The sequence below is a fragment of the Primulina tabacum genome, chromosome 13 (assembly GCF_025594145.1).
Source record: "Primulina tabacum isolate GXHZ01 chromosome 13, ASM2559414v2, whole genome shotgun sequence".
Classification (NCBI taxonomy): domain Eukaryota; kingdom Viridiplantae; phylum Streptophyta; class Magnoliopsida; order Lamiales; family Gesneriaceae; genus Primulina; species Primulina tabacum.
Window position 1 is genome coordinate 8,865,488 of NC_134562.1, and position 26,693 is coordinate 8,892,180.

Here is a 26,693-nt window from a genome sequence, read left to right on the forward strand (position 1 = left end):
TGGGCAGTATGGTGCGCGCCCTTGCGCCAAAACACGCGCCATGGCGCCCAGAACTTGTACATAAAACGTGTTTTGAGGTTTGGATGGTATATATTATATTGGGGAATGATTTTTGTATCATTTCTTCTCATCCTCATTTCTCTCCATCGGTTTAGAGCTAGGGTTCCTCATTTCTTCTTCAATCCAATTTCTTCCAAGACATTAATCTTTGATTGAAGCCTTAATATTTGCTTGGAGATTAGAAGTTCTTCTCCTCAAGAGTTTAGAAGCAAGGTAAGAAAGCTTATTTCCTTGGGTTAGTGATTGAAGGGAAAACAATGGGTTGTTTGGTTTGAGTGTTGAGGTAAAGTTGTTAATATAATGATTGATGGTATTGTATGTATTGATATTTTGGAAAAGAAATGGAATTGTAGAGGAGCTAACTCTTTAGCACGCACGTCATGTGTTTGACAAAATGATTCAATGAATGTTTTTATGTCATATTACGGTTAAGAAATGATATGGATTCCTTCTTTACACAATTGTTGGGATTTGAGTTTTCTTGAATATCCAAATTGCGGATCTTGATTCGAAGAATTATTGAATTAATTATGAATTTTGTACAGAAATTGCTCTGTTTTGATAAATGATCCGAGTTCTTGAGTTATAGTAGAATTCAGAGATTCAAGACTTCTCACCTACACATTTCGATCTTCTTTTGGTAATATTTGAAAGGTATGTTACGATCGATAACATACGAGGTAAAAGTATCATTTTTTATTTTAAATTGAAAATTCTATGGCTTGATGAAATACTTGTGATTTTTGATGATTGATCTTTTGAGATGAGCTTATTATGATATTGACTTGATGAGATTGAAATGCATCATTGCATTGCATATTGAGCCACTTTTCGATTCAGATTTGATATGACGGAGGTCGCCTTGATATATTGATTTGTTGGACGTATGGGACTATAGTTGAGTTGGCATAGTGTATGCGGAGGTCGCTGCTATGGCCTGAACACTCTTTATAGGCGCACCATAGTCCTGGGATTGTAGAACACAGCACCCCACCTCGAGCGGATGAGTCGGTGGATGTTGCTGGGGGATTCTCTTCCCTTGGTACCCTATGACCAGATGATTCACTTGATCTTGAAATTTATTGATAGCCCACAGCTTCTGATCATGCATTGCATTATATTGCATCTGTATGGATTTATATGAACTATTTTGAAAATTAAATACTCATATGTTATTGATTGTATCATATTGGGTTTATACTCACCGGCACGTCGGCTACCTCTTGTTTTCATGTGCTTGACGGTAGGTGAGGCGAGGCTTGGGAGGCAAGAGTCCAGTTCCAGGCGAGGAGATACGAGTTAGAGTGGGATTCTCAGGTCTTAGGAGCTATTTGATGATGTTTGGATTACTTTTGTTCACTAGTTATTTTGACATGTTGAAAATTATATTTCAAATATTTGAGATATTTAAATTATTCTGACGATGTTTATGTCAGTTTGTGAACAAGAAATTATATATTTTATTAAATCGTTTGGTTTGATACATTTAAAATTATTAGTATTAGATATCAGACCCGGGGCCCCACAAGAAAATTCATGTAGGCTTAAATAATTTTTTGGGACATGTTAGAGTCAATGGAATTAAGAAAAGATCAAAAACGTGAAATTTGAAAAGATTAAAAACGTGAAATTTTACGTCTAGGGGAAAAACAAATATTTTTGGGTTTCTAGGGGCAAAATAGTCATTTTGCACCCGGGGTGAGATTTTAGTCCTGGCAGCGCTCTGAGCACATTTTATCATAATTTAAATGTTTATGCATCACGTTTATGATTTTTACGCAATTATGATAAATACGGTGCATGCTTGGTTTAAAAGAAAAGTTACGTATATGCATGTTTTTATTAAGTGATGATTATGATGCTATTTTTGAAGGATGGGATTTGGTTGTGACTGACGATATATATGTATACGACGATATGAGATATGATGAGCTGAGGCCAGGGCTCAGTGGACGGGTAATGTTGTCGCTGATGTCCCTCGCCGTCGGGTACCACGGTTACATATAGATGGATCCATCGATAGAGCTGATACGATAGAGCTGATACGAAAGTCACAACTAATGAACTGAATTCAATTAAAAAGAAAACGTATACGTATATGATGACATGAGATGACATGTTTTGACACGATATGATTTTACACGACATGTATACGTATATGATGACATGAGATGACATGTTTTTACACAATATGATTTTACACGACACGTATACGTATATGATGACATGAGATGACATGCTTTGGCACGATACGATTTTACACGACACGTTTATGTTATGCTTTTAAGTTCATCAAAGATATGTTGAGTATGATATTTTTCACTGCTGTGTGCTATGTATATGTACTTGTTATTCCTGGTACAGGTGTGTTGAGTCTTTAGACTCACTAGGCGTGTGTGATGCAGGTGAGCTAAATGTTGAGGAGACTGGAGGTACCGAACTCTGAGTAAGCAAACTTGGTGCGGTGACAAAACCCGAGGACCACATGTTTTCCGCATTACGATTTATGCAATTAAGAGGAGATGAACATTTTCTTAAGATGATGGTTTTATGATTTTTACACGTTTACGTTTACGTATGGTTTTGGACGAGTTTGGTTATTTTAAACTACGCTATTTTTACTGTCAAATATTTAAGATCTTTTTTAAATATTATTTCGAAAATGCGAGCTGTATAAAAAAAAAATTTCCGCACTTTTAAAACTAGTAGACGTTACAATAAATATCCTTTGCCTCGTATCGATGATTTATTTGATCAGTTGCAGGGTTCTTCTGTTTATTCCAAGATCGATCTGAGATCTGCATATCATCAGCTGAGAGTCAGAGATTCTGATATATCGAAGACAGCTTTCAGAACCAGGTATGGCCATTATGAGTTTATAGTCATGCCGTTTTGTTTAACGAATGCTCCAGCTGTATTTATGGGTTTGATGAACCGAATATTTCAGAAATATCTTGATGAATTTGTGATTATTTTTATTGATGATATTCTGATTTATTCCAAGAATATGGTTGATCATGCTGAGCATCTGAGAACTGTATTGAGAATTCTGAGAACTGAGAAATTGTATGCTAAACTGTCTAAATGTGAGTTTTGGCTGAAGCAAGTGATATTTTTGGGACACATTATATCTGGAGATGGTATTTCTGTTGATCCTAACAAAGTTGAGGCTGTGATCATTTGGCCTAGATCGACATCAGTGCTAGAGATACGCAGTTTTATGGGTTTAGTAGGATACTAAGGTCGATTCATTAAAGATTTTTCCAGTATTGCAAAGCCGATTACTTAGTTGACTCAGAAGAATGCCCCATTTGTTTGGTCAGAGGCGTGTGAATCTAGTTTTCTGGAGTTGAAGAAGAGGCTAACCAGCGCTCTTGTATTGATTATTCCATCAGGTACTGGTGATTTTGTTGTTTGTTGTGATGCTTCTCACAGCGGATTGGGTTGTGTTTTGATGCAGCGAGGACATGTTATTGCCTATGCCTCAAGACAATTGAAACCACATGAGACTCGCTATCCGATTCATGATCTTGAATTGACTTCCATCGTATTTGCATTGAAGATTTGGCGTCACTACCTATACGGTGAGAAATTCGAAATTTATTCTGATCATAAGAGCCTGCAGCATCTATTTTTACAGTCAGAATTGAATATGAGACAACGAAGACGGCTTGATTTATTGAAAGATTTTGATTGTGAAATCAAATATTATCCGACAAAATCTAATGCAGCAGCGGATGCACTGAGTCAAAAGGTATGTTCTTTATCATTATCGACGATTGGTGTTTCGGATTTGATTGATGATTGCTGTCTTTCTGGACTAGTATTTGAGACAGATTGTCAACCTCTGAGACTTTATGCTATTCAAGTTGAACCAGAGTTGATTTTTCGAATCAAAGAAGCACAGAAAATTGATCAGAAGGTTCAGAACTCGATATTGATGGTTAGATCAGGGCATCAATCAGAATATCAGGTACGTGATGATGTGCTGTATGTAGATAATCGTCTTGTTGTGCCAGATGTTTCAGATTTGAGACACTAGATTTTGGCAGAGGCTCACTGTAGTCGTTTGAGTATTCATCCTGGTGGCAGAAAAATGTACAATGATCTGAAGAAATAGTTTTGGTGGAAACAGATGAAATCAGACATTGCAGAGTTTGTATCCAAATGTTTGAATTGCCAACAGGTAAAAGCAGAAAGAAAGAAACCAGGAGGTCTGTTGCATAGCTTATCTATTCCAGAATGGAAATGGGATCACATTTCTATGGATTTTGTGACGAAGCTACCACGATCCTCCCGAGGTTGCGATGCGATTTGGGTTTTTATTGATAGATTGACCAAATTAGCGTGTTTTATTCCTTACAGAATGACGTACAAACATGACCAGATGGCAGAGATTTATGTCAGAGAAGTGGTCAGATTGCATGGTGTGCCGAAGTCTATTGTATCAGATCGTGATCCTCGATTTACTTCTCACTTTTGGCACTAGTTGGCAAGATTCTTTGCCACTTTGTGAATTTTCCTACAACAACAGCTATCAGACGAGTATAGAGATGGCTCCATTTGAAGCGTTGTACGGTAAGAAGTGCCGATCCCCTCTTTATTGGGATGATATATCTGAGGTACCTGAACTTGGGCCTGATATGATTCCAGATATGACTGAGAAAGTGAAGCTGATTCAGCAGAGAATGAAGACAGCTTAGGACAGACAGGCCAAATATGCGAATATTCGACGTAGACCGTTAGAATTTGAACAGGGAGACGGAGTATTTCTAAAGATTTCTCCTTTCAGAGGCATTGTAAGATTTGGCAAGCAAGGAAAATTATCTCCTCGTTATATTGGGCCGTATGAGATTCTTGAGAAGATAGGTACTCGTGCCTATCGACTCGCTATTTTGCCTTCTCTATCTGGTATACATGACGTCTTTCATGTATCTATGCTGCGGAAATATCTTTCTGATGCTTCTCATGTTCTTCAGCCAGACGAGGCAGAACTTGATGAAACTCTGAGTTATTTTAAAAAACCGATCCATATTCTAGATCGTAAAGAAAAGCAGCTAAAAACGAAGACTATTGCGCTTGTGAAAGTTCAGTGGAGTCGTCATGGAATTGAAGAAACTACCTGAGAAACTGAATCAGATATGAGACAGAAGTTTCCAGAGTTATTTCATTGATGTGAGTTTTCCTATTTAGCTTCTGTATATCTCCTTCTTATCTGTGATTTGATTGCCTGTGATTTCGGGGACGAAATCAGATCTTAGAGGGGGAGAATTGTAATGCCCGAGATTTTTATTCTATTAATATGAGATTATTGATTATGAATTGATGTAATTATAGATGGACCACTCCGAGACCAGATTTGGTAAATCTTGTGATATTGTGTTGTGCGAAGACAGAAGGTCTCGCGCATATGCGCGACATGAGCCGCGCATATGCGCGAGCAATGCAGAAGACCTCGCGCTTATGCGCGAGAAGATGGAGCGCATATGCGCGAGCATGTGAAGAAGCCAAGTGCCGAGACATTAGGTCTCGCGCATGTGCGCGAAAATAGGTCACGCATATGCGTGAGCTGATGAAAGGTAAAATGCCGAGACAGAGAGTCTCACGCATATGCGCCGGTGATGGTCGCGCATATGCGCGAGACGTGCAGTACAAAGGTTTAGCCACATGGCTTGGCATGCAATAAAATGAAGTATCATTCTTCATTTCCTTCATTTGCAGCAAGAAAGAGACGAGACTCCAAGGGAAAAGCTTGAACTTTTCTTAGATTTTGAATTGTTGACTTTTGCGAGATCCAACCGTCTGATCTTCAATCCGATTTTAGTACCATGCTTCTATCGACAAGAGCTTCAAAAGAACGTAAGTTTTATTACTTTTCAGCATGGTTTGAAAATATAGTATTGAAGGAATCATGATATGATTATTATTATCTGTTTCTGAGATTGTTCTAATCGTATAATCGAAATCGGATCGAAGAACGGATACCGTATGAAATTGTTATCATTTTCATATTTGAATTGATTGAGAATATACAGATTTGGTATTGGAATTGTGTTTATCGATTGATTATGAGTTGTGATTTGTATCTGTTTATATTGTATTGCTGCGTATATCGAGATTGTGCCGTTATGCCGTCGAAACAGAATTAGATTGAGTTCTGATCATATCCAGTATGGATTTGAATTGTATAGTGATATTGTATATTTCGAATGTCATTGACAGATTGAGTGTTGATAGCTTCGAATTCAAGACTTCGACTTAGTCAGATCTACGAAAAAAAAGGTATAAATCAATGTTAAACCGGGAAGATACGACTCGAGTTAGATTCGACTTGAGTTTCCCAAAACCACATACTTTGTTGTATTGCATTGATGTTTGCAATTCTTGAGATTGATATGCTTAGTCTATTGATTTATAGCAAAGCATGTATTGAGTCTGTGGCAGAGGTGCCAAGTCACTGGATATTTGGTTTATATCGATGTTGCTTAGGAGTAGATCGACTCCTATTGTAGAGATTCGATATGATGTACCAAAGTCCGGGAACCGGGATCCCTAGATAAGAGTTGAGTCTAAGATTAAGAGTCAAAGAGTTTGATTTACAGTTTTTATATCGATTCATGCCTTTCAGATTATGATACATGTTATTGATAACTGTTTCATGCTTTTATATCTGTTTATATGATTGCATGTATACATTGTTTATACTGGGAATATATTTCTCACCGGAGTTATCCGACTGTTGTTGTGTTTGTATGTGTACATGACAACATGTGGGACAGGATCAGGGTCGAGAAGAGGATGAGAGATTGAGTTTAGAGTGGAGATTCGGACCCAGAATTAGAGTTGATTTTTATCACTTCATATGTAGTGAATGAACATTAGTTTGTTATGATTTGCATTTTGTACAAGACTTGTACTTTGGATCTTGTAGATATTTAACTTGATCTTGTGTTTGAATGACATGGGACCTAATTTATTATAGATTTTGTACACTTGTTTATATAGTGTTCAACATTTTAAAAAAAAAATTTTATGACCCAATTTATTTAATTGTTCCCAATTAATCCTAATGATGCGTCCGGGTCCCCACATTGGATCTATCTTGGTTGATGAAATGTCCAAACTTAAGTTTTAGGATCTGGGATGAAGTCACTTTCAGATGTTAGAAACCCAAAGAACTTGGTTTTTTTTATATTATATCATGAGCTGGATGTGAGAACGTGTGAGTTGCTTATTCAATTATTTGACCGGAGTCCCACTCTCCAAACTTTGTATTTTAAGTATATATTGATGTTTTCTTGGCCTCGTATCAGGCTATCAGCCGCTTTATATGCATATTTTGACATTATTGTGAATCTTTATGTCATTTTGGTTCATTGTGATCTTCTGGAATTAAGTTGTTCATATTTGGTTACAAAGGCTGGGCTTGCACTTGCAAAAGAAAAATATGGACGAGACATCCGTGTGTTTGAAACATCACCAGCTTCTGCAACCCCTGCAAATGCTTCCAACATTTGGAAAGCCCATGCCCATCAACATTTTCACATTCACATTCACCTTCACATTCACATTCTCATAATTTTGAGTTCAATGGCTAATTGATGGTTTTTTACTTCTTTCAGAAGAGGCAGATGACTTTTATGAGTTTACACCAGAGGACTACTACTGGATTTCTGCAACAAAGAAAGAAGGTAATATGCAAGATAACCATCTATTACCTGGATGATTAACCCCTAAAGTATCAGATACTCTGAATAATGTTCAACATTCTAATTATTTTTGTTATGTAAACTGAAATCTGGTGCAGATAAATATTTGAAGACAAAAAAATTACGCGATGCCGAAGAGGATGCTCGTAGGTCAAGGATGACAAAGTTGTGGAGTTGTTTCTTTTATGGCAATGCTAATCTTTACGATTTAAGATTATCTGTATTTTAGTTTTATCTTTTTGATACATAAGTTATTATCCGCCGTCCAACTATCTGTTTATTTTCTGCAGGCAGTAATAAGAATACGATTTCCTGATAAACATATGTTAGAGGCCACATTTCATCCATCTGAGATAATTCAAAGCTTAATTGATCTTCTTAGAAAAGTCCTTGTGGATCCCGAATTGCCATTTCAGTTATGTATGAATAACCCCATAACTTATATCCGTTTGGTTTATCTCCTCATTTTTTGAAGAAGCATACACACGGCCTGGTTATCTGAAGAGTCCACTCTTAAGATGTGGTTTTATAAACAGATACTACACCTCCGAAAAATTGAATAACAGACATGTCTCAAGATTTTTATTCTGCTGGTTTTGTACCTGGTGCAATTGTGTATTTTGATTGTGATGCGTCACAAGGTGAGTATGGTTTCTGTTAGTGTGCTTTTTTCTTTTTTTCTTTTTTTATGAAAAAATGACATACATAATTATGTTCTTCTTGAGCTCTATGTTTGAGCTAATATTTACAAGCAACATCTTCCTTTATGCATCATTCAATCACGCACAGAACTTTATTTTCATTTTTATATTCTCTCAGGTGACGATGGTATTTCAGCCTCCGGACCCTTCAAGAGGACGTCATGTCCTTGCTAGGTTTAGAATCGATCTCAGAGCAAGCAGAATCTACCCAGCCTACACCCGATGTGGTTGTCTCCGCGGGCCTATCAGTTGATATGGAACAAAAATCGGTGGACAAAAAGAAGATCAAGCCAAAGTGGTTGAAAATGTGAAAAATGTTATTTCTTGTTTTACATAGTACAGACATGGTTGATAATTTACTATGCTGTGTGTGTTAGAGTAGATGCCCTGTAAGCCAATTGTTGGCTGGAGAATTTATTGACTCAAGTGTAATACACAATCTTTATTTTAATATAATTTACTTTTTAATGGATTCGTTTTACTTTATCTGTATACCCATGCAATCAGCATAGATAAAGTCCTTGATTATGCTTTAATACAAATGAATCGTAATTCGATGTTGAAACTCATTTGTAAACACTGCATATTCTAAATTCGTTCCTCGTCGATTCAGCCACCTAAAATAAGGATAAAGGCCGCTTGAGCTCGAGACTAGCATATTTGATGTTGTGTACTGCATTTCTTGGTAAGGGCATAGAGATGTCCAAACATGCAGATGGGTAGTCATATGATGATTATACCGAACAACCCTCCCTCAGACTTTCCAAGTAGTTATCATTCATCGAGAGGATAAGTCCGTGGTTATGATTGTACACCATTAGTCCTTACGATCCGGGGCAACACTGAGACTCTATATGCTAGGGATGTGATGTGACTCATTTACCGGCTCCATGAGAGTCATCAGGTGGCGAGGTTGGGTACAGTTGCGACACATGTAGGAACCAGTGCATTGTAGTCGGGAATTCACCGCTCACCTACGGGTGTGGATATCCTATGTGATCTGATGAAATAATAGTGCGTGAAATCTCTGGCCAGAGTATGATATGTACATTGAAGAAGGATTTCTCCAATGGTACATGCGATGCCACTTTTATATGTATCACATAGTTATCGAATTATTATGCAACCCTCGATGAACCAATGGTTGCAGATTCGATCGGGATATATGAGATGAAGGGACCTTACTGTACGTTAATCATAATCGACTGGTCTTTGCAGGCACTATCAGTGATACCTAGGGGATCATGGGGCGATGCTACTAGACGCTCTTACCATGATCCGATGGGTGCAATCAAAAATGAGTTCTGACATTCTTGATCAAGGTGTTGATGAAAAGAATGGGGCTAACTAGGGTAAGCCCGAATAAGAATAAATGTTATTCTGAATCACAAAGAGTCGTGAACCTACGGCTAGCTGTATTCCTGAACCATTGAGGGTCACACAAGTAATTGATCATTTGTTCCCGTTGAGAGAATAAATTCAAGGATTTGAATTTATATTATGATATAGTAAATTCAAGGAGTTGAATTTATGATAATTAGATTTTTAGAAAATAAATTTAAGGAATTGAATTTATAAGATAGTAAATTCAAGAAGTTGAATTTATGAATTTATAAAATTTGGAGTGAATAAATTCAAGGAATTGAATTTATAAAATTTGAGAATTTAATTTATTAAACTCAAAAGTTGGGTTTATTAAATATTAAATTTTGGAGGTGATAAATTCAAGGAGTTGAATTTATAATTTAAATATTAAATTCAAATGTTGAATTTATTATTGATTTAATTTATTAAACTCAAAAGTTGAGTTTATTAAATATTAAATTAAATATAGTAGGAAGTGTGTTTAATGGGCTTGTAAGAGTACAAGTCCAACATACTAAATAATTAAAGTTTTAATGGATTTTGATTAATTAATTAAACTAGTTGAACTAGTCCAATTAATTAATCAAGGCCATTAATGTTAATTAAATAGGCCCAATTATTATATTATGGTAATTAGGTCATGGAGGTTTTATTTAAGTCGGAGACTTAACCCTAGTCTCCATAACACTTGGTATTTTAAAAAATCCTCCTCTCCTCTCAAAGAATTTTTCGGCCAACTTGAATTTTATTCAAGGTCCTGAGCCACCTCTCAATTTGATCTCCATCGTAAAATCTCTTCTAGTTTTATAGTGCAAATTAGAAGAGGAACAAATCTTCTAGTTGTGGACCTGATTCGAAGATTGAAGGAAAGGGTTCATGAAGAAAGCTCGTAGGGATTCATCAAGAGCTAAATCCGACAATACCGGATTAGTTGGAGCCTAGTGATTTAATTCACCAAAGGTATAAATTTCTAACGCCCTATTAGTATTTAATCTTAAAACCATACGAGTGCTCAAACAGAATATTTTGAATGTAAAGATCTTGGGCACGAGAAAATCGAGATCCAACAGTGGTATCAGGGCCAATGTTTTTCTAAATCGTATGGTTTTTGATATTGAATAATTTGTTTCTAACCACACAAGAAAATTTTTTCAGAAAACACAAAAAAAAAAGGGGGGGCTGCCCGGAATTGTTCCGGGCAGTGCATGGTGTGCGCCTGCCCACACAGTGCCGCGTGCCCAACGTGCGCGCTCGGTGCACGCAGCGGTCCACGCAGAGTGCGATGCGCGCGCACCTGTCCGCACGCTACGCGCACAGGGCCCCTGCTGCTGCCCGAAACGTTCGGACAGCGGGCGGGCACGGTGTAATTTTTTGATTTTTCAAATTTTTGGATAAAATTGATATTTTTGAAAATTAGTTCAATTTTTCTTTTGGAAAATTATTTTTTAGAAAATTAATAATTTTCTTGTAAAATAAATAATTAGAATATCATTTTAATTATTTATGGTAAAATGAGTTTTCAAGAAATCAATTATTATTGATTTAATTGCAAATTAAATAAAGGTGTTTATTTAATTTATTAAATTCTTTAATAATTGTGGTGGTTAGTGATAAAATTATTAGATATATGATTTATCAGTTAATTAAATTTGTTTAATTGATTGATATTAATATTTGATATTAAAATGCATGAAGGATGATCGAGAGTCTTGGCCAATATGTTAGGTGTATGTTAAGATATTTTATTGTTTTATTCATTTTGTTAATATTTGATATTATTAAAGTGGTTCTGGTTTATGGCCCGTTCCCATCCCATGAGATGTATCCCTTATGTGCCATGCCTATTTAAATATAATTATTAGAAATAGTGGGAGTTTAATACTGGAAGATGGTGGGCCCGATGAACAAGATAAAGACATGTAAAATATTCGAAGCTCTTGTAATGGTTGCATTTGCATCCCTGCATTCACCTAGGTTTTGGACCTGGATCCATGTTTGGCTTACATGGATCTAGTAGTGTTGGCGATCGATCATCCTTGTCTATTGTTGAATTTCATATTATGATATATGCGATATATAGTAATATGCATGTATGTATATTATTAAATAATATAATTCCATGTATCCGGCAAACATACAAACATGGCACGCGATTTTTAAATTAAAATGATGAGACAATTTTAAAATTAAAATCCCTCATTTTGAATATGATTCAAAATTTATATCAAACCGAAAAAGTAAAAATTAAAAGAGTTCAATTTTTCCTTGCCTTCCATCAACCGTTGTTGCATGTTGATCGCTACCCGCGGACAGTGTCTGGCTCATATTATTGGGGAGGCCTGGACGCCGGAAAGCTATGACTTCCACCAAACATATGATGTGAATTGAGTGGAACTCACATGACTTCGGCTCATATTATTGGGGAAATTCATGGCGACCATCTACTACAATTCAACATTGATGGGTCGGTTTGACACGTGAAAATAAACGACGTCATATTATTGGGTCCTTATTAAACGTGAGGCAAAACACGCGGAGGTTGCATAGAGATGCAATTGGATTCTACCTTTTAGAAATTAAAATTGGCTGATATTATTCGGGATTATAATTGGCTAATTGGACTCTACATGCCCACTAAGGAAATACGATTTTTCTTTTTCATCAGAGGGTGGTGAAATTGTCAAAATAGTGGGAGAGAATTTATAAAATAAAAATCCATATTTTATAACTTAAAATTATTTTAAAATTATCAGCAACAATTATTCTGTTTCCGTATCAGTATATTTTCGATTTCGTCACGTAATCCATTTTTTTTATTAACAAGCTAATCGAATCTAATTTTCAAGACTGGTTGGGAAAATTGTTCTGAATTCGGAGAAAATGACATACACACTATTGTCAGTCCTACTGAACTGACAAAGCATCCAAGATGGTAGGACCATAGTGTGCAAGCTAAAGTGTAACATATTCGCTTCTATGTCAAATGAACTATAGGGACATTTTGAGAAAATGTTGAATGCTGCTGACATTCGAATACACATGCAAGAGTTGCATGGTGCATGAAACTCGTACAATGATGCACATTACTTTCAAGGAGCTCATGACTACACGTATGCAAGATGGCCCTTTGGCCCATGAGCGTGGTGTACGTATGACTGGGCTTATTGAGAATGTGGTGGGCCTGGAATATGTGATTCCTAACAAGTTACTAGATAACATCAATTTGTTGTCTTTCTCTTCCTCATTTGACGGGGTTATGGTGAACTTCAATTTGAATAAGACAGATGATAGCCTTGAAGAGCTAGTCAATACGCTTATAACTTATGATATCACCATAAAACAGGGAATTGTTGTTTTTCTAATGAGTCTCTCGTCAGACAAAAAATGGCCCACAAGGTAAGGGAAGGAAATGTTCTGCCCCTCACAAGAAAAACAAACCCAATAAGTGGCAAACTCTGAAGAACACTTAAAAGGCCTACAAAGCCCGATAAGTTAGAACATATTTATTTCACTGCAAGAAGTCCGAACATAAGAAATTATATGTGCCAGAAATGTTCTGGAAATGATAAGTGAATGTCTAATTAAACACGATTTCAACAACAAACAAAAGAAAGTTAGATGATCCAAATACCACACAAATACGGCACGCTAGACTATGTCACATTTCCCAAAGAAGGATGCACAAACTAGTGGGAGAAGGCATTTTTGACTTGTCAGACATAAATTCTCTACCTACTTGTAAATCCTGTCTAAAAAGAAATATGCTAAAGACTCCATTAAATGGAAACGTGAAACGTGCGCATGGTCTATTGGATTTGATCCACACAGACATTTGTGGCCCGCTAAGTGTTAGCACAAAATATGGACAATCCTACTTCATTACCTTTACTGATGACCATTCAAGGTATGTGTATGTTTATGAAACACAAATCTGAAGCATTTGAAAGGTTCAAAGAATTCAGATCTGAAGTAGGAAAACAGCTAGAAAGGAGTATTAAGACACTTCGATCTGATCGAGATGGAGAATACTTGAGTGCTGAATTTTTGGGTTATCTAAAAGAGAATGAGATTCTCTCACAGTGGACTCCACTAGCAACACCACAATTGAGTGGTGTTTTTGAACGTCGTAGTCGAACTTTGATGGACATGGTTCGATCCATGATGAGATTCACTGAATTGCCTGCATCGTTTTGGGGCTTTGTGCTTGAAAATGCGGCAATTTTGTTGAATAATGTCCCTAAAGCAGTCGATAAAACACCATATGAGATATGGATAAGAAAAACTCCCAAATACTCTTACATGAGAATATGGGGATGTTCTGCTTACGTGAAGCAGACAGTGGGAGACAAATTGGATAGTAGATCCACTTTGTGCTACTTTGTAGGATATCCAAAGAATTCTGTTGGATATTATTTCTATCACCCTAATGAAGCAAAAGTGTTTGTTTCAAGAAATGCCACTTTTTGGAAAAGGAATTTCTATTAGATAGAAAAGGCAAGATGATAGAACTTGAAGAAATTCAAGATACTCCCTCAACTATAGTAGTTGAACCTAATCCCCAACAACCAGTAGTTGAAGTACAAGCTCCTAGAAGGTCTGATAGGGTTATTAGACCACCTGTTAAATATACGCTTCTTCATGAACAAGACCATGATGAGTCTTGTGTTGGATGTGATCCAATGAACTTTAAAGAAGCAATATATGATACTGATTCATACAAATGGCTTAAAGCCATGTAGTCTGAGATGGACTCAATGTATTAAAACCAAGTCTGGACATTGGTGGATCCACCTGAGGGAATCGTTCCCATAAGATGCAAATGGATCTACAAAAGAAAGCTTGGGACGGATGGGAAGGTAGTGACCTTCAAAGCAAGACTGGTTGCAAAAGATTATACTCAAAGGCAAGAAATTGACTATGAGGAAATTTTTTCACCAGTTGCTATGTTTAAGTCCATTAGAATACTACTAGCCATAGCAGCATGGTATGACTATGAGATATGGCAAATGGATGTAAAGACTGAATTCCTCAATTGAGACATCTAAGAATAAATATATATGTCTCAACCTGAGGGATACACATCAGTAGGAAGTGAGCATAAGGTATGCAAACTTCAGAGATCGATATATGGTCTCAAGCAAGCATCAAGGAGTTGGAACCTCAGATTTGATAGCACTATCAAAGAGTTTGGTTTTGCTTAGAATCCTGAGGAACCACGCGTGTACAAGAAAGTAAGTGGGAGTGTAGTGACATTTCTAGTACTTTATGTGGATGATATCCTGCTCATTGTGAATGATATAAGATTACTGCAATCAACTAAAGTATGGTTAGCAGGTTAATTCTCCATGAAAGACATGTGTGAAGCATCCTATGTATTGAGAATACAAATCTATAGAGATAGATCAAAAAGGATACTAGGACTCACCCAAGCCACTTATATCTATACCATTCTGAAGCGATTCTCTATGGAAGAGTCCAAGAGAGGAAACTTACCAATGTGTCATGGTGTTACTCTATCTAAAGCTTTGTGTCCCAAAACTAATGAAAAGATAGAGATGATGACACGTATTGCATATGCGTCAGCCATTGGTAGTATCATGTATGGTATGATATAGACACGTCCTGATGTTGCTTACGCTCTGAGTGTTACAAGCAGATATCAGGCAAATCCTGGTCCAATGTATTGGAAGGCCGTGAAAGATATTCTTAAGTACTTGAGAAGGACTAAGAAATTGTTCATGGTCTATGGGGGTGGAGAATTGAAATTGAAAGGCTACACTGATTCTAGCTTCCAATGAGATGTAGATGATTCGAAATCGATCTCTGGTTTTGTTTTCATGCTAAATGGTGCGACTGTCTCTTGGAAAAGTTCCAAGCAAGACACCGTTGCGGATTCAAGCACTGAAGCTGAATACATTGTTGCATCTGCTGCAGCAAAAGAGGCAGTCTGGATGAGGAATTTTGTCCAAGAGTTTGGCGTTATTCCCAATGGAGTTGATCCAATCCCGTTGTACTGGGACAACATTGGTGCCGTTGCGCAAGCAAAGGAACCAATGTCTCATCAGCGATCCAAACATGTACTGAGGAAGTTCCACATCATACGGGAGATAGTCGGAAGAGGAGACATATCAGTCAAAAGAGTCCACTCTGCAGATAATGTTGCTGATCTACTTACAAAGCCCTCACCAGGACCATTGTTTGAAAATCATCGCTAAGCAATGGGATTAAAGTTCATAGGTAGTTGGCTATAGGGCAAGTGGGAGATTGTTAGAGTAGATGCCCTGTAAGCCAACTGTTGGCTGGGGAAATTATTGACTCAAGTGTAATAAACAATCTTTATTGTAATATAATTTACTTTTTAATGGTTTCATTTTACTTTATCTGTATACCCATGCAATCAGCATAGATAAAGTACTTGATTATGCTTTAATATAAATGAATCGTAATTCGATGTTGAAACTCATTTGTAAATACTGCATATTCTAAGTTCGTTCCTAGTCGATTTATCCGCCTAAAATAAGGATCAAGGCCGCTTTGAGCTCGAGACTTGCATCTGTGATGTTGTGTACTGCGTTTCATGATAAGAGCATAGAGATGTCTAAACATACAGATGGGTCTTCATATGATGATTATACCGAACAACCCTCCCTCAGACTTTCCAAGTGGTTATCATTCATCGAGAGGATAAGTCCGTGGTTATGATTGTACACCATTATTCTTTACGACCCGGGACAACACTGATGCTCTATATGCTAGGGCTGTGCTTTGACTTATTTACTGGCTCCAGGAGAGTCATCAGGTGGCGAGGTTGGGTACAGTTACGACACATGTTGGAGCCAGTGCATTGTAGTCGGGAATTCATCGCTCACCTACGAGTGTGGATATCCTATGTGATCTGATGAAATAATAGTGCGTGGAATCTCTGGCCAGAGTATGATATGTACATTGAATAAGGAGTTCTTCAATGGTACATGCGATGCCACTATTTATATGTATCACATAGTTATCGAATTATTATGCAACCCTCGATGAACCAATGGTTGTAGATTCGATCGGGATATATGAGATGAAGGGACCTTACTGTACGTTAATAATAATCGACTGGTTCTTGCAGGCACTATCAGTGATACCAAGGGGATCATGGGACGATGCTACTAGACGCTCTTACCATGATCCGATGGGTGAAATCAGAAATGAGTTCTGATATTCTTGATCAAGGTGTTGATGAAAAGAATGAGGCTAACTAGGGTAAGCCCGAATAAGAGTAAATTTTATTCTGAATCACAAAAAGTTGTGAACCCACGGCTAGCTGTATCCCTGAACCATTGAGGATCACACAAGTACTGGATCATTGTTCCCGTTGAGAGAATAAATTCAAGGAGTTGAATTTATATTATGATATAGTAAATTCAAGGAGTTGAATTTATGATAATTAGATTTTTAGAAAATAAATTCAAGGAGTTGAATTTATAAGATAGTAAATTCAAGAATTTAAATTTATGAATTTATAAAATTTGGAGTGAATAAATTCAAATAATTGAATTTATAAACTTTAGGAATTTAATTTATTAAACTCAAAAGTTGGGTTTATTAAATATAAAATTTTGGAAGTGAAAAATTCAAGGAGTTGAATTTATAATTTAAATATTAAATTCAAATTTTGAATTTATTATTTATTTAATTTATTAAACTCAAAAATTGAGTTTATTAAATATTAAATTAAATATAGTGGAAAGTGTGTTTAATGGGATTGTAAGAGTACAAGTCCAACATACTAAATAATTGAAGTTTTAATGGACTTTGATTAATTAATTAAACTAGTTGGGCTAGTCTAATTAATTAATCAAGGCCATTAATGTTAATTAAATAGGCCCAATTATTATATTATGGTAATTAGGTCATGGGGGTTTTATTTATATAGGAGACTTAACCATAACCTCCGTAACACTTGGTATTTTCGAAAATCCTTCTCTCCTCTCAAAGAATTTTTCGGCCAACTTGAATTTTATTCAAGGTCTTGAGCCGCCTCTCAATTTGATCTCCATCGTAAAATCTCTTCATGTTTTCTAGTGCAAATTAGAAGAGGAACAAATCTTCTAGTCGTGGATCTGATTCGAAGATTGAATGAAAGAATTCATGAAGAAAGTTCGTAGGGATTCATCAAGAGCTAAATCTGACAATATCAGATTAGTTGGAGCCTAGTGATTTAATTCATTAAACGTATAAATTTCTAACGTCCTATGAATGTTTAATCTTAAAACCATACGAGTGCTCAAACAGAATATCTTGAATGTCAAGATATAAAATTTTTAAAACTTCCACTGCGTTTTGGGCACGAGAAAACCGAGATCCAACGGTGTAATGTTCCTGATTAAATATATTGTTTCATGCATCCTGATATCCTAGCTAATGCCAATTTTTGGCCTTTATACCGAAAAGTAGAAGAAGAATAATAAGGATGATATTTCCAACAAATCTTGTATATATTCGCTAAATCAATTCATAAAGCCATGTATGTATACAATCCTAAGGCGTGAGAGAAAAGCAAATGATGCATGTTACTGTTATTAATCATTAATTTCACTATGTTTAAAGTACAATAAATGATAATCGTAATTAGTTATTTTACTGACATTCAAGTTAAACTACATGAAAATCAAATGATATATTGAATAATATAAATAAAATGTTAAGCACATGAAAAATTTATATACTTTAGCAACAATATGTGGAAAAAGAAAGTATAATAGTTTGCTTTTATTTAATAACGGTAAAAACTGGTTGACACCATGCGTGGTCGACAGTGGGATTAAAGAATCATTAACCATTTTAATCAAGATCTTGTCTTTTCCAACAACTCGGGGCAAATACATGCTGTATCTCATACAAGCACACTATTCTTTTGAATAAAAACTAAATAAAAAGATTATTAAAAAATCTTAGCATTGGATTTACCCAAACCAAATAGCTCATAATACAGTTCAGACAGACGGTCGATCATGTAAAAGTCTAGTAGATTTGTTGTTATCTCAGATCAAATATAACAGCTAAAATTTTCGATATCATTCTATAAAAAAAAATTCATATGGATATTCTCGTTATTTAAAAATAAAATAAAATTGTATTTAAAAGAAGAAAAAGTCAAGTTGACAGACTCTGATACTTAACACCGCCCCCATTGTTAGAGTCAAATTTGTTGGAAATTTTAATTAAATTTAGAGTTTGAATAAAAATTATGTCTCATGAATGTGGTAGTGTCTTTTGGCTCTCCATATTTTTGAGTTAATTGAAGAGTTTTGGCTCTTCATATTCTTGAGTTAATGGGAAGATTAATTTAGTTAATTAATCTTGCATGACTCTTGGTGTACATTTTGGTGCTTATAAATAGTGCGTTCATTTCCTCATTTTGTACACATGAAAATTTTAACTCTTTCAAGCACTCTCTTGCATTAGATATTGTTATCTTTTCATTTGGCCTCTGTTAAATATCGGTGATAAAATAAAGGTACGTTTTTAGTTCGCCGTAGTAGTGCCTCGTGCTAAGTCACTGCTGGTTGTTCCGTTGTATCCTGGGAAACAGACGTCCGCTGAAACCTCGAAGCACATACCGGAGAGGTCGAATCTGTTTTAAGGAAACTATACATGCTACAAGCCTCGGTTTTGTTTTGTTTTCTTTCAAACAATAGTCATACTGTAAACATCACACTTATTTCGGTTATTGCTTTATCTCTACAAGTTCGTTTCTGCGCTACAGTTTTTAGCAATTTTTTCTAGCAAACTTAAAATAGATTACTCATTACGTGGTTCGTTTTGATATGGCTACTGAAATCAGCGTGCAAAGGGAAACTGGTTATGTTGTCCCTACTGTGGCTCAAGTTGTCCCTCATGTTACCGCACGTGCTGCTGCGGTTACTGTCCTTGCCAGTCACGGTTGCTGTCCCACACAAGGCATCTGAGTGTAAGAAGCCAAAGAGAAACCGAGAGGTGAATGTGGTCGAGAGCATATCTCAAGAGGTTTTGAACATGAATCTCTGTGCTGTAATATCAGAAGTTAATCTGGTGGGTTCTAACCCAAAGGGGTGGTGGATCGACACTGGTGCCAGTCTCCATGTTTGCTCGGACAAGGAGATGTTTGCTACTCTTGAGGAATATGAGAATGGTGAAAACTGTTCATGGGAAATTCCGCTACATCTGAAATCAAGGGTCAAGGAAAATTTGTTCTAAAGATGACATCTGGAAAAGAACTGACTCTGAACAGTGTGTTGTATGTACCGGACATCCGCAAGAACTTGGTGTCCGGGTCGCTTCTTAACAAGCATGGTTTTTGCATTGTCTTTGAGTCAGATAAGGTTGTTTTGTCGAAAAGTGGAATGTTTGTTGGCAAAGGTTATGTTTGTAATGGGTTATTCAAACTCAATGTAATGGCTATTAAGCCTGTGATGAATAAAATTAATACTTTTGCTTACTTACTTGAGTCTTTGTGTTTGTGGCATGGTAGACTTGGACACGTTAATTATGATACAATTCGTAAACTAATTAACATGAAAAGCATTCCTGCATTCCAAATTGATAAACAACAAAAATGTGAAACTTGTGTTAAGGCAAAACTAACGGGATCATCTTTTCGAACAATTGAAAGAAATAGTGAATCACTTGATCTAATTCACAGTGATACATGTGATTTATAAGGTATACAAACTCGTGGTGGAAATAAATACTTCATTACTTTTGTTGACGATAGCACAGAATTTTGTTATGTGTATTTTCTTAAAAGTAAGGATGAAGCTATTGACAAATTTGTCCAATATAAGAGTGAAGTTGAAAACCAATTTAACAAGAAAATTAAGGTGCTAAGAAGTGATCGTGGAGGTGAATATGAATCACCATCTGCTGAGTTTTGTGCTCAACACGATATCAAACACGAAAGAACTGCACCTTATTCTCCTCAGCAAAATGGCATTGCAGAGAGAAAGAATCGCACCTTGAAAGAAATTATGAATGCGTTGTTATTAAGTTCTGGGTTACCTTAGAACATGTGGGGAGAAGCTGTTCTAACAGCAAATTACCTTTTAAATAAGGTGCCCCGAAAAAAATAAGATAAAAGTCCGTACGAGTTATGGAAAGGTAGAAGTCCATCTTACCAATACTTGCGAGTGTGGGGGTTGTCTTGCCAAGGTAGCAGTACCCACTCCAAAGAAAGTAAAGATAGGACCAAAAACTGTTGATTGTAATTTCATTGGATATGCTCAAAACGGTAGCGCATATCGTTTTCTTGTACATGAATCTCAAATACCTGATATTCACAAGAATACGATAATGGAATCAAGAAATGCTTCGTTCTTTGAACACATGTTTCCATTCAAATCTAAGGAAGAATCAAGTTCATCCAAAGATTATATGAGACAATTGAAAAGGAACAAGAACTTGATCAAGATATTGAACCTAGACGTAGCAAGAGAGCTAGGACTGAGAAATCCTTTGGTCCGGATTTCATCATTTTCATGATGGAAAGTGAACCTCAAAGCTTCAAGGAAGCAATCAGTTCATCTGAGGGACCTCTATGGAAAGAGGCTATCAATTCTGAAATGGAATACATTTTACAAAACCATACGTGGAAATTAGTAAATCTTCCTCCGGGAAGCAAACCACTAGGCTGTAAATGGGTTTTCAAAAGGAAAATGAAATCAGATGGAACTATAGACAAGTATAAAGCCAGATTGGTAATTAAAGGTTATCATCAACGTGAAGGGCTTAATTATTTTGACACATATTCTCCTGTATCGAGAATAACCTCTATTCGTGTGATACTTCCGATTGCCGCCTTGCGAAATCTTGAAGTACACCAAATGGATGTAAAGACAGCTTTTCTAAATGGAGATTTAGAAGAGAAAATTTACATGAAACAACCTGAAGGATTTTCTGCGACTGAGCAAGAAAACAAGGTTTGTAAACTGGTAAAATCTTTGTATGGCTTAAAACAAGCGCCAAAGCAATGGCACGAAAAATTTGATAAAGCCATGATAGAAAGTGGATTTAAATTCAGTGAATGTGACAAATGTGTATACATAAAAACCACTGAAAATGGATATGTCATTTTATGTCTTTACATAGATGACATACTTATAATTGGTAGTACTGATAAGATGATCAAATCCACCAAGAAGTTATTGAACTCAAGATTTGACATGAAAGATTTGGGCTTAGCCGATGTAATCTTTGGAATTAAAATTCATAGAATATCAGAAGGGCTAGTTCTAAGTCAGTCACATTATGTTGACAAAATACTTGAGAAATTCAACAAGGATGACTCTGCATTGGCTAGAACCCCGATAGATATCAGCCACCATCTATCAAAGAATCGAGGTGAGAGTATGTCTCAATTAGAATATTCTCGAGTCATTGGAAGTCTGATGTACTTAATGAGTTGTACAAAACCAGACATAGCTTATGCAGTGAGCAAATTGAGTAGATTCACGAGTAATCCAGGAGTTGAAAACTGAAAAGCAATTATCAGATTGCTAAGATACTTAAGGTATATTCGTGATCATGGGCTGCACTATACCAGATATCCTGCTGTTATTGAAGGATACAGCGATGCAAATTGGATATCTGATATGAAAGACTCAAAATCTACAAGTGGATTTGTATTCACTTTAGGAGGTGCAGCAATTGCGTGGAAATCTTATAAACTAACTGTAATAGCCCGATCCACGATGGAATCTAAGTTTATAGCTCTTGAAAAGTGTACTGAAGAGGCTGAATGGCTGCGTCACTTCTTAGAAGATGTTCCAGGATGGGAAAAATCAGTGCTGGCTATATGCATACATTGTGATAGCCAATCTGCAATTGGAAGGGCACAAAATAAAATGTATAATGGTAAGTCTAGGCATATACATCGTAGACACAATACCATGAGACAACTACTCTCAACTGGAGTTACCTCTGTTGACTATGTAAAGTCAAAAGATAATATAGCGGACCCGCTAACCAAGGGATTAAACAGAGAGTTGGTTGCGAAAATGTCAAGGAGAATGGGGCTCAAGCCTATAGAATAAATTGTTGTGAAGGAAAACTCAACCTACGCTGACTGGAGATCCCAAGAACTAGGTTCAATGGGACAACCTAATCGCACTGATTTGGTATATCACTGTGGGGGTTATCCCTAGCTCATTCCTATTATAAAACAGTGAATGTTGAGGATAAGCGTTCGGCTTTTAATGATTCTGATGAGAAGAATATAGAATCACCTATGTGAGAGAGAAGAGGGGCTGCTTCGAAGGAATTATAAGACTCAATTCTAGATCCTCTCGCAGAACCAGGCGTGTGTTCATAGTTAAAACGAACACAATCATGAGAACTGAATAGTATCAGGGAAAGTCTTGTGTAAAGTATATCTTAATTTACATAAACGGTAGAACGGTTCAAGGACATCATGTCTACTGGTCAGCTAGTAAAGCAAATATATTTCATAAGAGAAAGGTTCAAAGGGTAACACCTACCTATCCTATGCAGGATTCAACTGTATAACTTTGTCACCAAGATTTGTATCAATTTTCATTCATGTGGGGGATTGTTGGAAATTTTAATTAAATTTAGAGTTTGAATAAAAATTATGTCTCATGAATGTGTGAATGATTTTTGGCTCTCCACATTCTTGAGTTAGTTGAAAGTTTTGACACTTCATATTTTTGAGTTAGTGGGAAGATTAATTGAGTTAATTAATCTTGCATGACTCTTGGTGTACATTTTGAGGCTTATAAATAGTGGGTTCATTTCCTCATTTCATACACATGAAAATTTTATCTTTTTCAAGCACTCTCTTGCATTACATATTGTTATCTTTCCATTTGGCCTCCGTTAAATCTCGGTGATAAAGTAAATGTACGTTTTCAGTTCGCCGTAGTAGTGTCTCGTGCTAAGTCAGGTTGTTCTGTTGTATCCTGGGAAACAGACGTCCACTGAAATCTCGAAACACATATCGGAGAGGGCGAATCTGTTTTAAGGAAACTGTACACGCTACAGGCCTTACTTTGGTTTTACTTTCTTTCGCATAATAGTCATATTATAAACATCACACTTATTTCGATTATTATATCTACAAGTTAGTTTCTAAGCTACTGTTTTTAGCTATTTTTCTAACAAAATTTCGGTAGCCCCAGACAACGTTGTATAGTTTGGTTCGCACCGAGAGTTTTCACACATAATATCTACAAATTTTGTCGCCAACCCACACATGATCTCCTCATTTCTTTTAAAAGATCGTATCAAGAAAGGTACTTTTTGCTCTCTTTTACTTAGCATCAAGAAGTTCCTTATAGATTCAAATTGTTGTAAATTTGTTTCTCCGACTGCTTCTAGTTTACGCTCACTTGTTTCATTTTCGGTTACCTAATTATTTGTTGTAAAAAGAAAAAAAGACATCCCAATTGCTGTTGATTTTCTTAGGTATACTAACATTTTTTCGATTTCGTTGATCATTTTTTCTTTCCTTTTCCTTTTTCTTTCTGTAATTTCGGCAATGATCTGTTGCTCTTGTTGGATCCAAAAAATGGTTCTCTTTGAATCACTAACGAGTGTTCAGTTTATCACAGTTGAGTAAAGTTTTCGATTTTTGAATTTGGCTACTTGTGATCATGATCGGAATTTCCTTGGTTATTGGATTTGAGGCATGTAATTGCTTGAGTATGCCATTGTTTTTGGTGGGTTTTTTCTTAATCGTTGGCATTCATCAAGATGGTGTGATATTGAAGTTTATGTTTATTTTTAATATTATTTAATGTTTTAAGGATAGTGATCTGAACAGTTATCAGGTTCCAAAACTTGCAACCTTGACTCTCTTATAGGGCGGTGAATTGTTATTTTGATCAATTGAATGATCAACTTTCTGAATGTGCCGTGCAGGTTGGAAGCTATAATTCAGCTGTTTTTTAGCTCCTGTGAATTGAGAAAATGGCCGGTGAGTGGCACTGTGAAAAAAGAACTCTTTCTACGTATGAATCTTTTCCGAGCGAGAATGAGACTGTGCTCGAGAGTGGATGCCTCTCAATCATTGTTCTGGGTGCTTCTGGTGATCTTGCGAAAAAAAAAGACATTTCCTGCATTCTTTAACCTTTGCCGGCAGGTTACTGTAATTGAGATCTTGGTTCTGTTTTTAATTTTCTCATGAATGTATTTACTTATTACATGGTTTGATATTTGCTTTGTCCAATAAAATTGCTTAGACAGCAAATCAAAAGCATGCTGGTGTTTGGTTATTATTATTATTATTATTTTTTCACTCATGCTGTTTTTGGACTTAACTGACTAGAATATTCAGGGATTTTTGCAATCAAATGAAGCTCACATTTTTGGCTATGCAAGGACCAAGATTTCTGATTAAGAATTGAGAGATCGAATTCAAGGGTACGACATCTGCATTAATTACTGAAGGACATACTTTTTGTTTCAGAACATTTGTGCTCTGGTTTGTTGCATGTATACTTGGCAAGTCTGAAGCTGAGGATTGAAAAGCGTGCACTTTTTTGCCTGATTCGAGTCGTTGATAATTCTACTATAAACATTTTATCTCGTTCCTGTTTGTATTTTATTCTGCTGCCAATAAATATGCCTTTTTCTATAGATATCTTCCTGGAGGCAAAGAAAGAACAGAAGATGTTTCAAACTTTCTGCAGTTGGTAAGTGATTGCTGCTTGCTACATATTCATATGCGTATCCTTGAAGTATGTATTCTTACCACATGCGAATCTTTGTTTGACAATGTAGATTAAATATGTGAGTGGCACTTATGATGCTCCAGAAGGCTTTCAAGTGTTAGATATAGATATATCTGAGCACGAAATATCAAAAAACAGTACGGATGGATCATCTAGGAGGCTTTTCTATCTTGCACTTCCTCCATCTGTGTATCCACAAGTCTGTAAAATGATCAAGAAGTATGCCATGAATAAATGTAAGCATTTTTTGCATAAAAATAGTTTGATTTAGGGTGTAACTACGAATGACGTGGCCATGCGATTTGTGCAATATATCAGTACAAGTTTAGGCAACTTCTTTATATTTGATTAATGTATGATATACTAAGTACAAATTCATGTGACTCCTCTATATATATTTATGTGCAGCTCATCTTGGCGGATGGACTCGTATAGTTGTTGAGAAACCATTTGGAAAGGATTTGGCATCAGCTGAGGAACTGAGCTCACAGATTGGAGAAATTATTCGAGGAATCACAAATTTATCGTATTGATCATTATTTGGGAAAGGAATTGGTGCAAAATTTGGTAATTTATTACCTAAATCGTCTCATGTTATTATCACCCAGTTACTCAGTACACATATACTGCATGACACCAAAAAGGAAGCATTTTATATCCACTTGTCTTTTAAATTTTTCAGCTGGTGCTTCGTTTTGCGAATCGTTTCTTTTTACCTCTTTGGAATCGCGACAACATTGCTAATGTTCAGGTTAGTGTCTTAGACTAGATGGTTGGAAATTTTTGTGGTTATTTCCTATTCACACAGATTAAAAATTCACTTTTTTTTCCTGCGGATAGTGTTTAGAGAAGATTTCGGAACTGATGGTCGTGGTGGATATTTTGATCAGTACGGGTATGCTTTGAAATTCTGAGTGCTTTTTCAAAGGGTTGTTCTTCATAAACATACACGAAATTAATTAAAATATTATAATGTGTGTATCAGAAGTTAGTGTTGTGCTCTGGTGTTGTCAACATGAGCACACAACATGGAGCGTAAATCAATTATTAACACACAAATATAACTTTAATAAATTAACAACAGTTTTAAATTATGCACAAGTACGAATATTTGTGTGATGCCTCGTGGCAAAAATTTCACGAGA

The 26,693-nt window shown here is 36.1% G+C and overlaps 2 pseudogenes; both read left to right on the forward strand.

The window, feature by feature from the left end:
* The first annotated feature begins 7,288 nt into the window (after positions 1-7,288).
* On the forward strand, positions 7,289-20,059 carry LOC142521839 (uncharacterized; annotated as a pseudogene).
* Positions 20,060-23,976: 3,917 nt separating this feature from the next.
* Positions 23,977-26,462, forward strand: LOC142521840 (glucose-6-phosphate 1-dehydrogenase 6, cytoplasmic-like; annotated as a pseudogene).
* Positions 26,463-26,693: the final 231 nt, after the last annotated feature.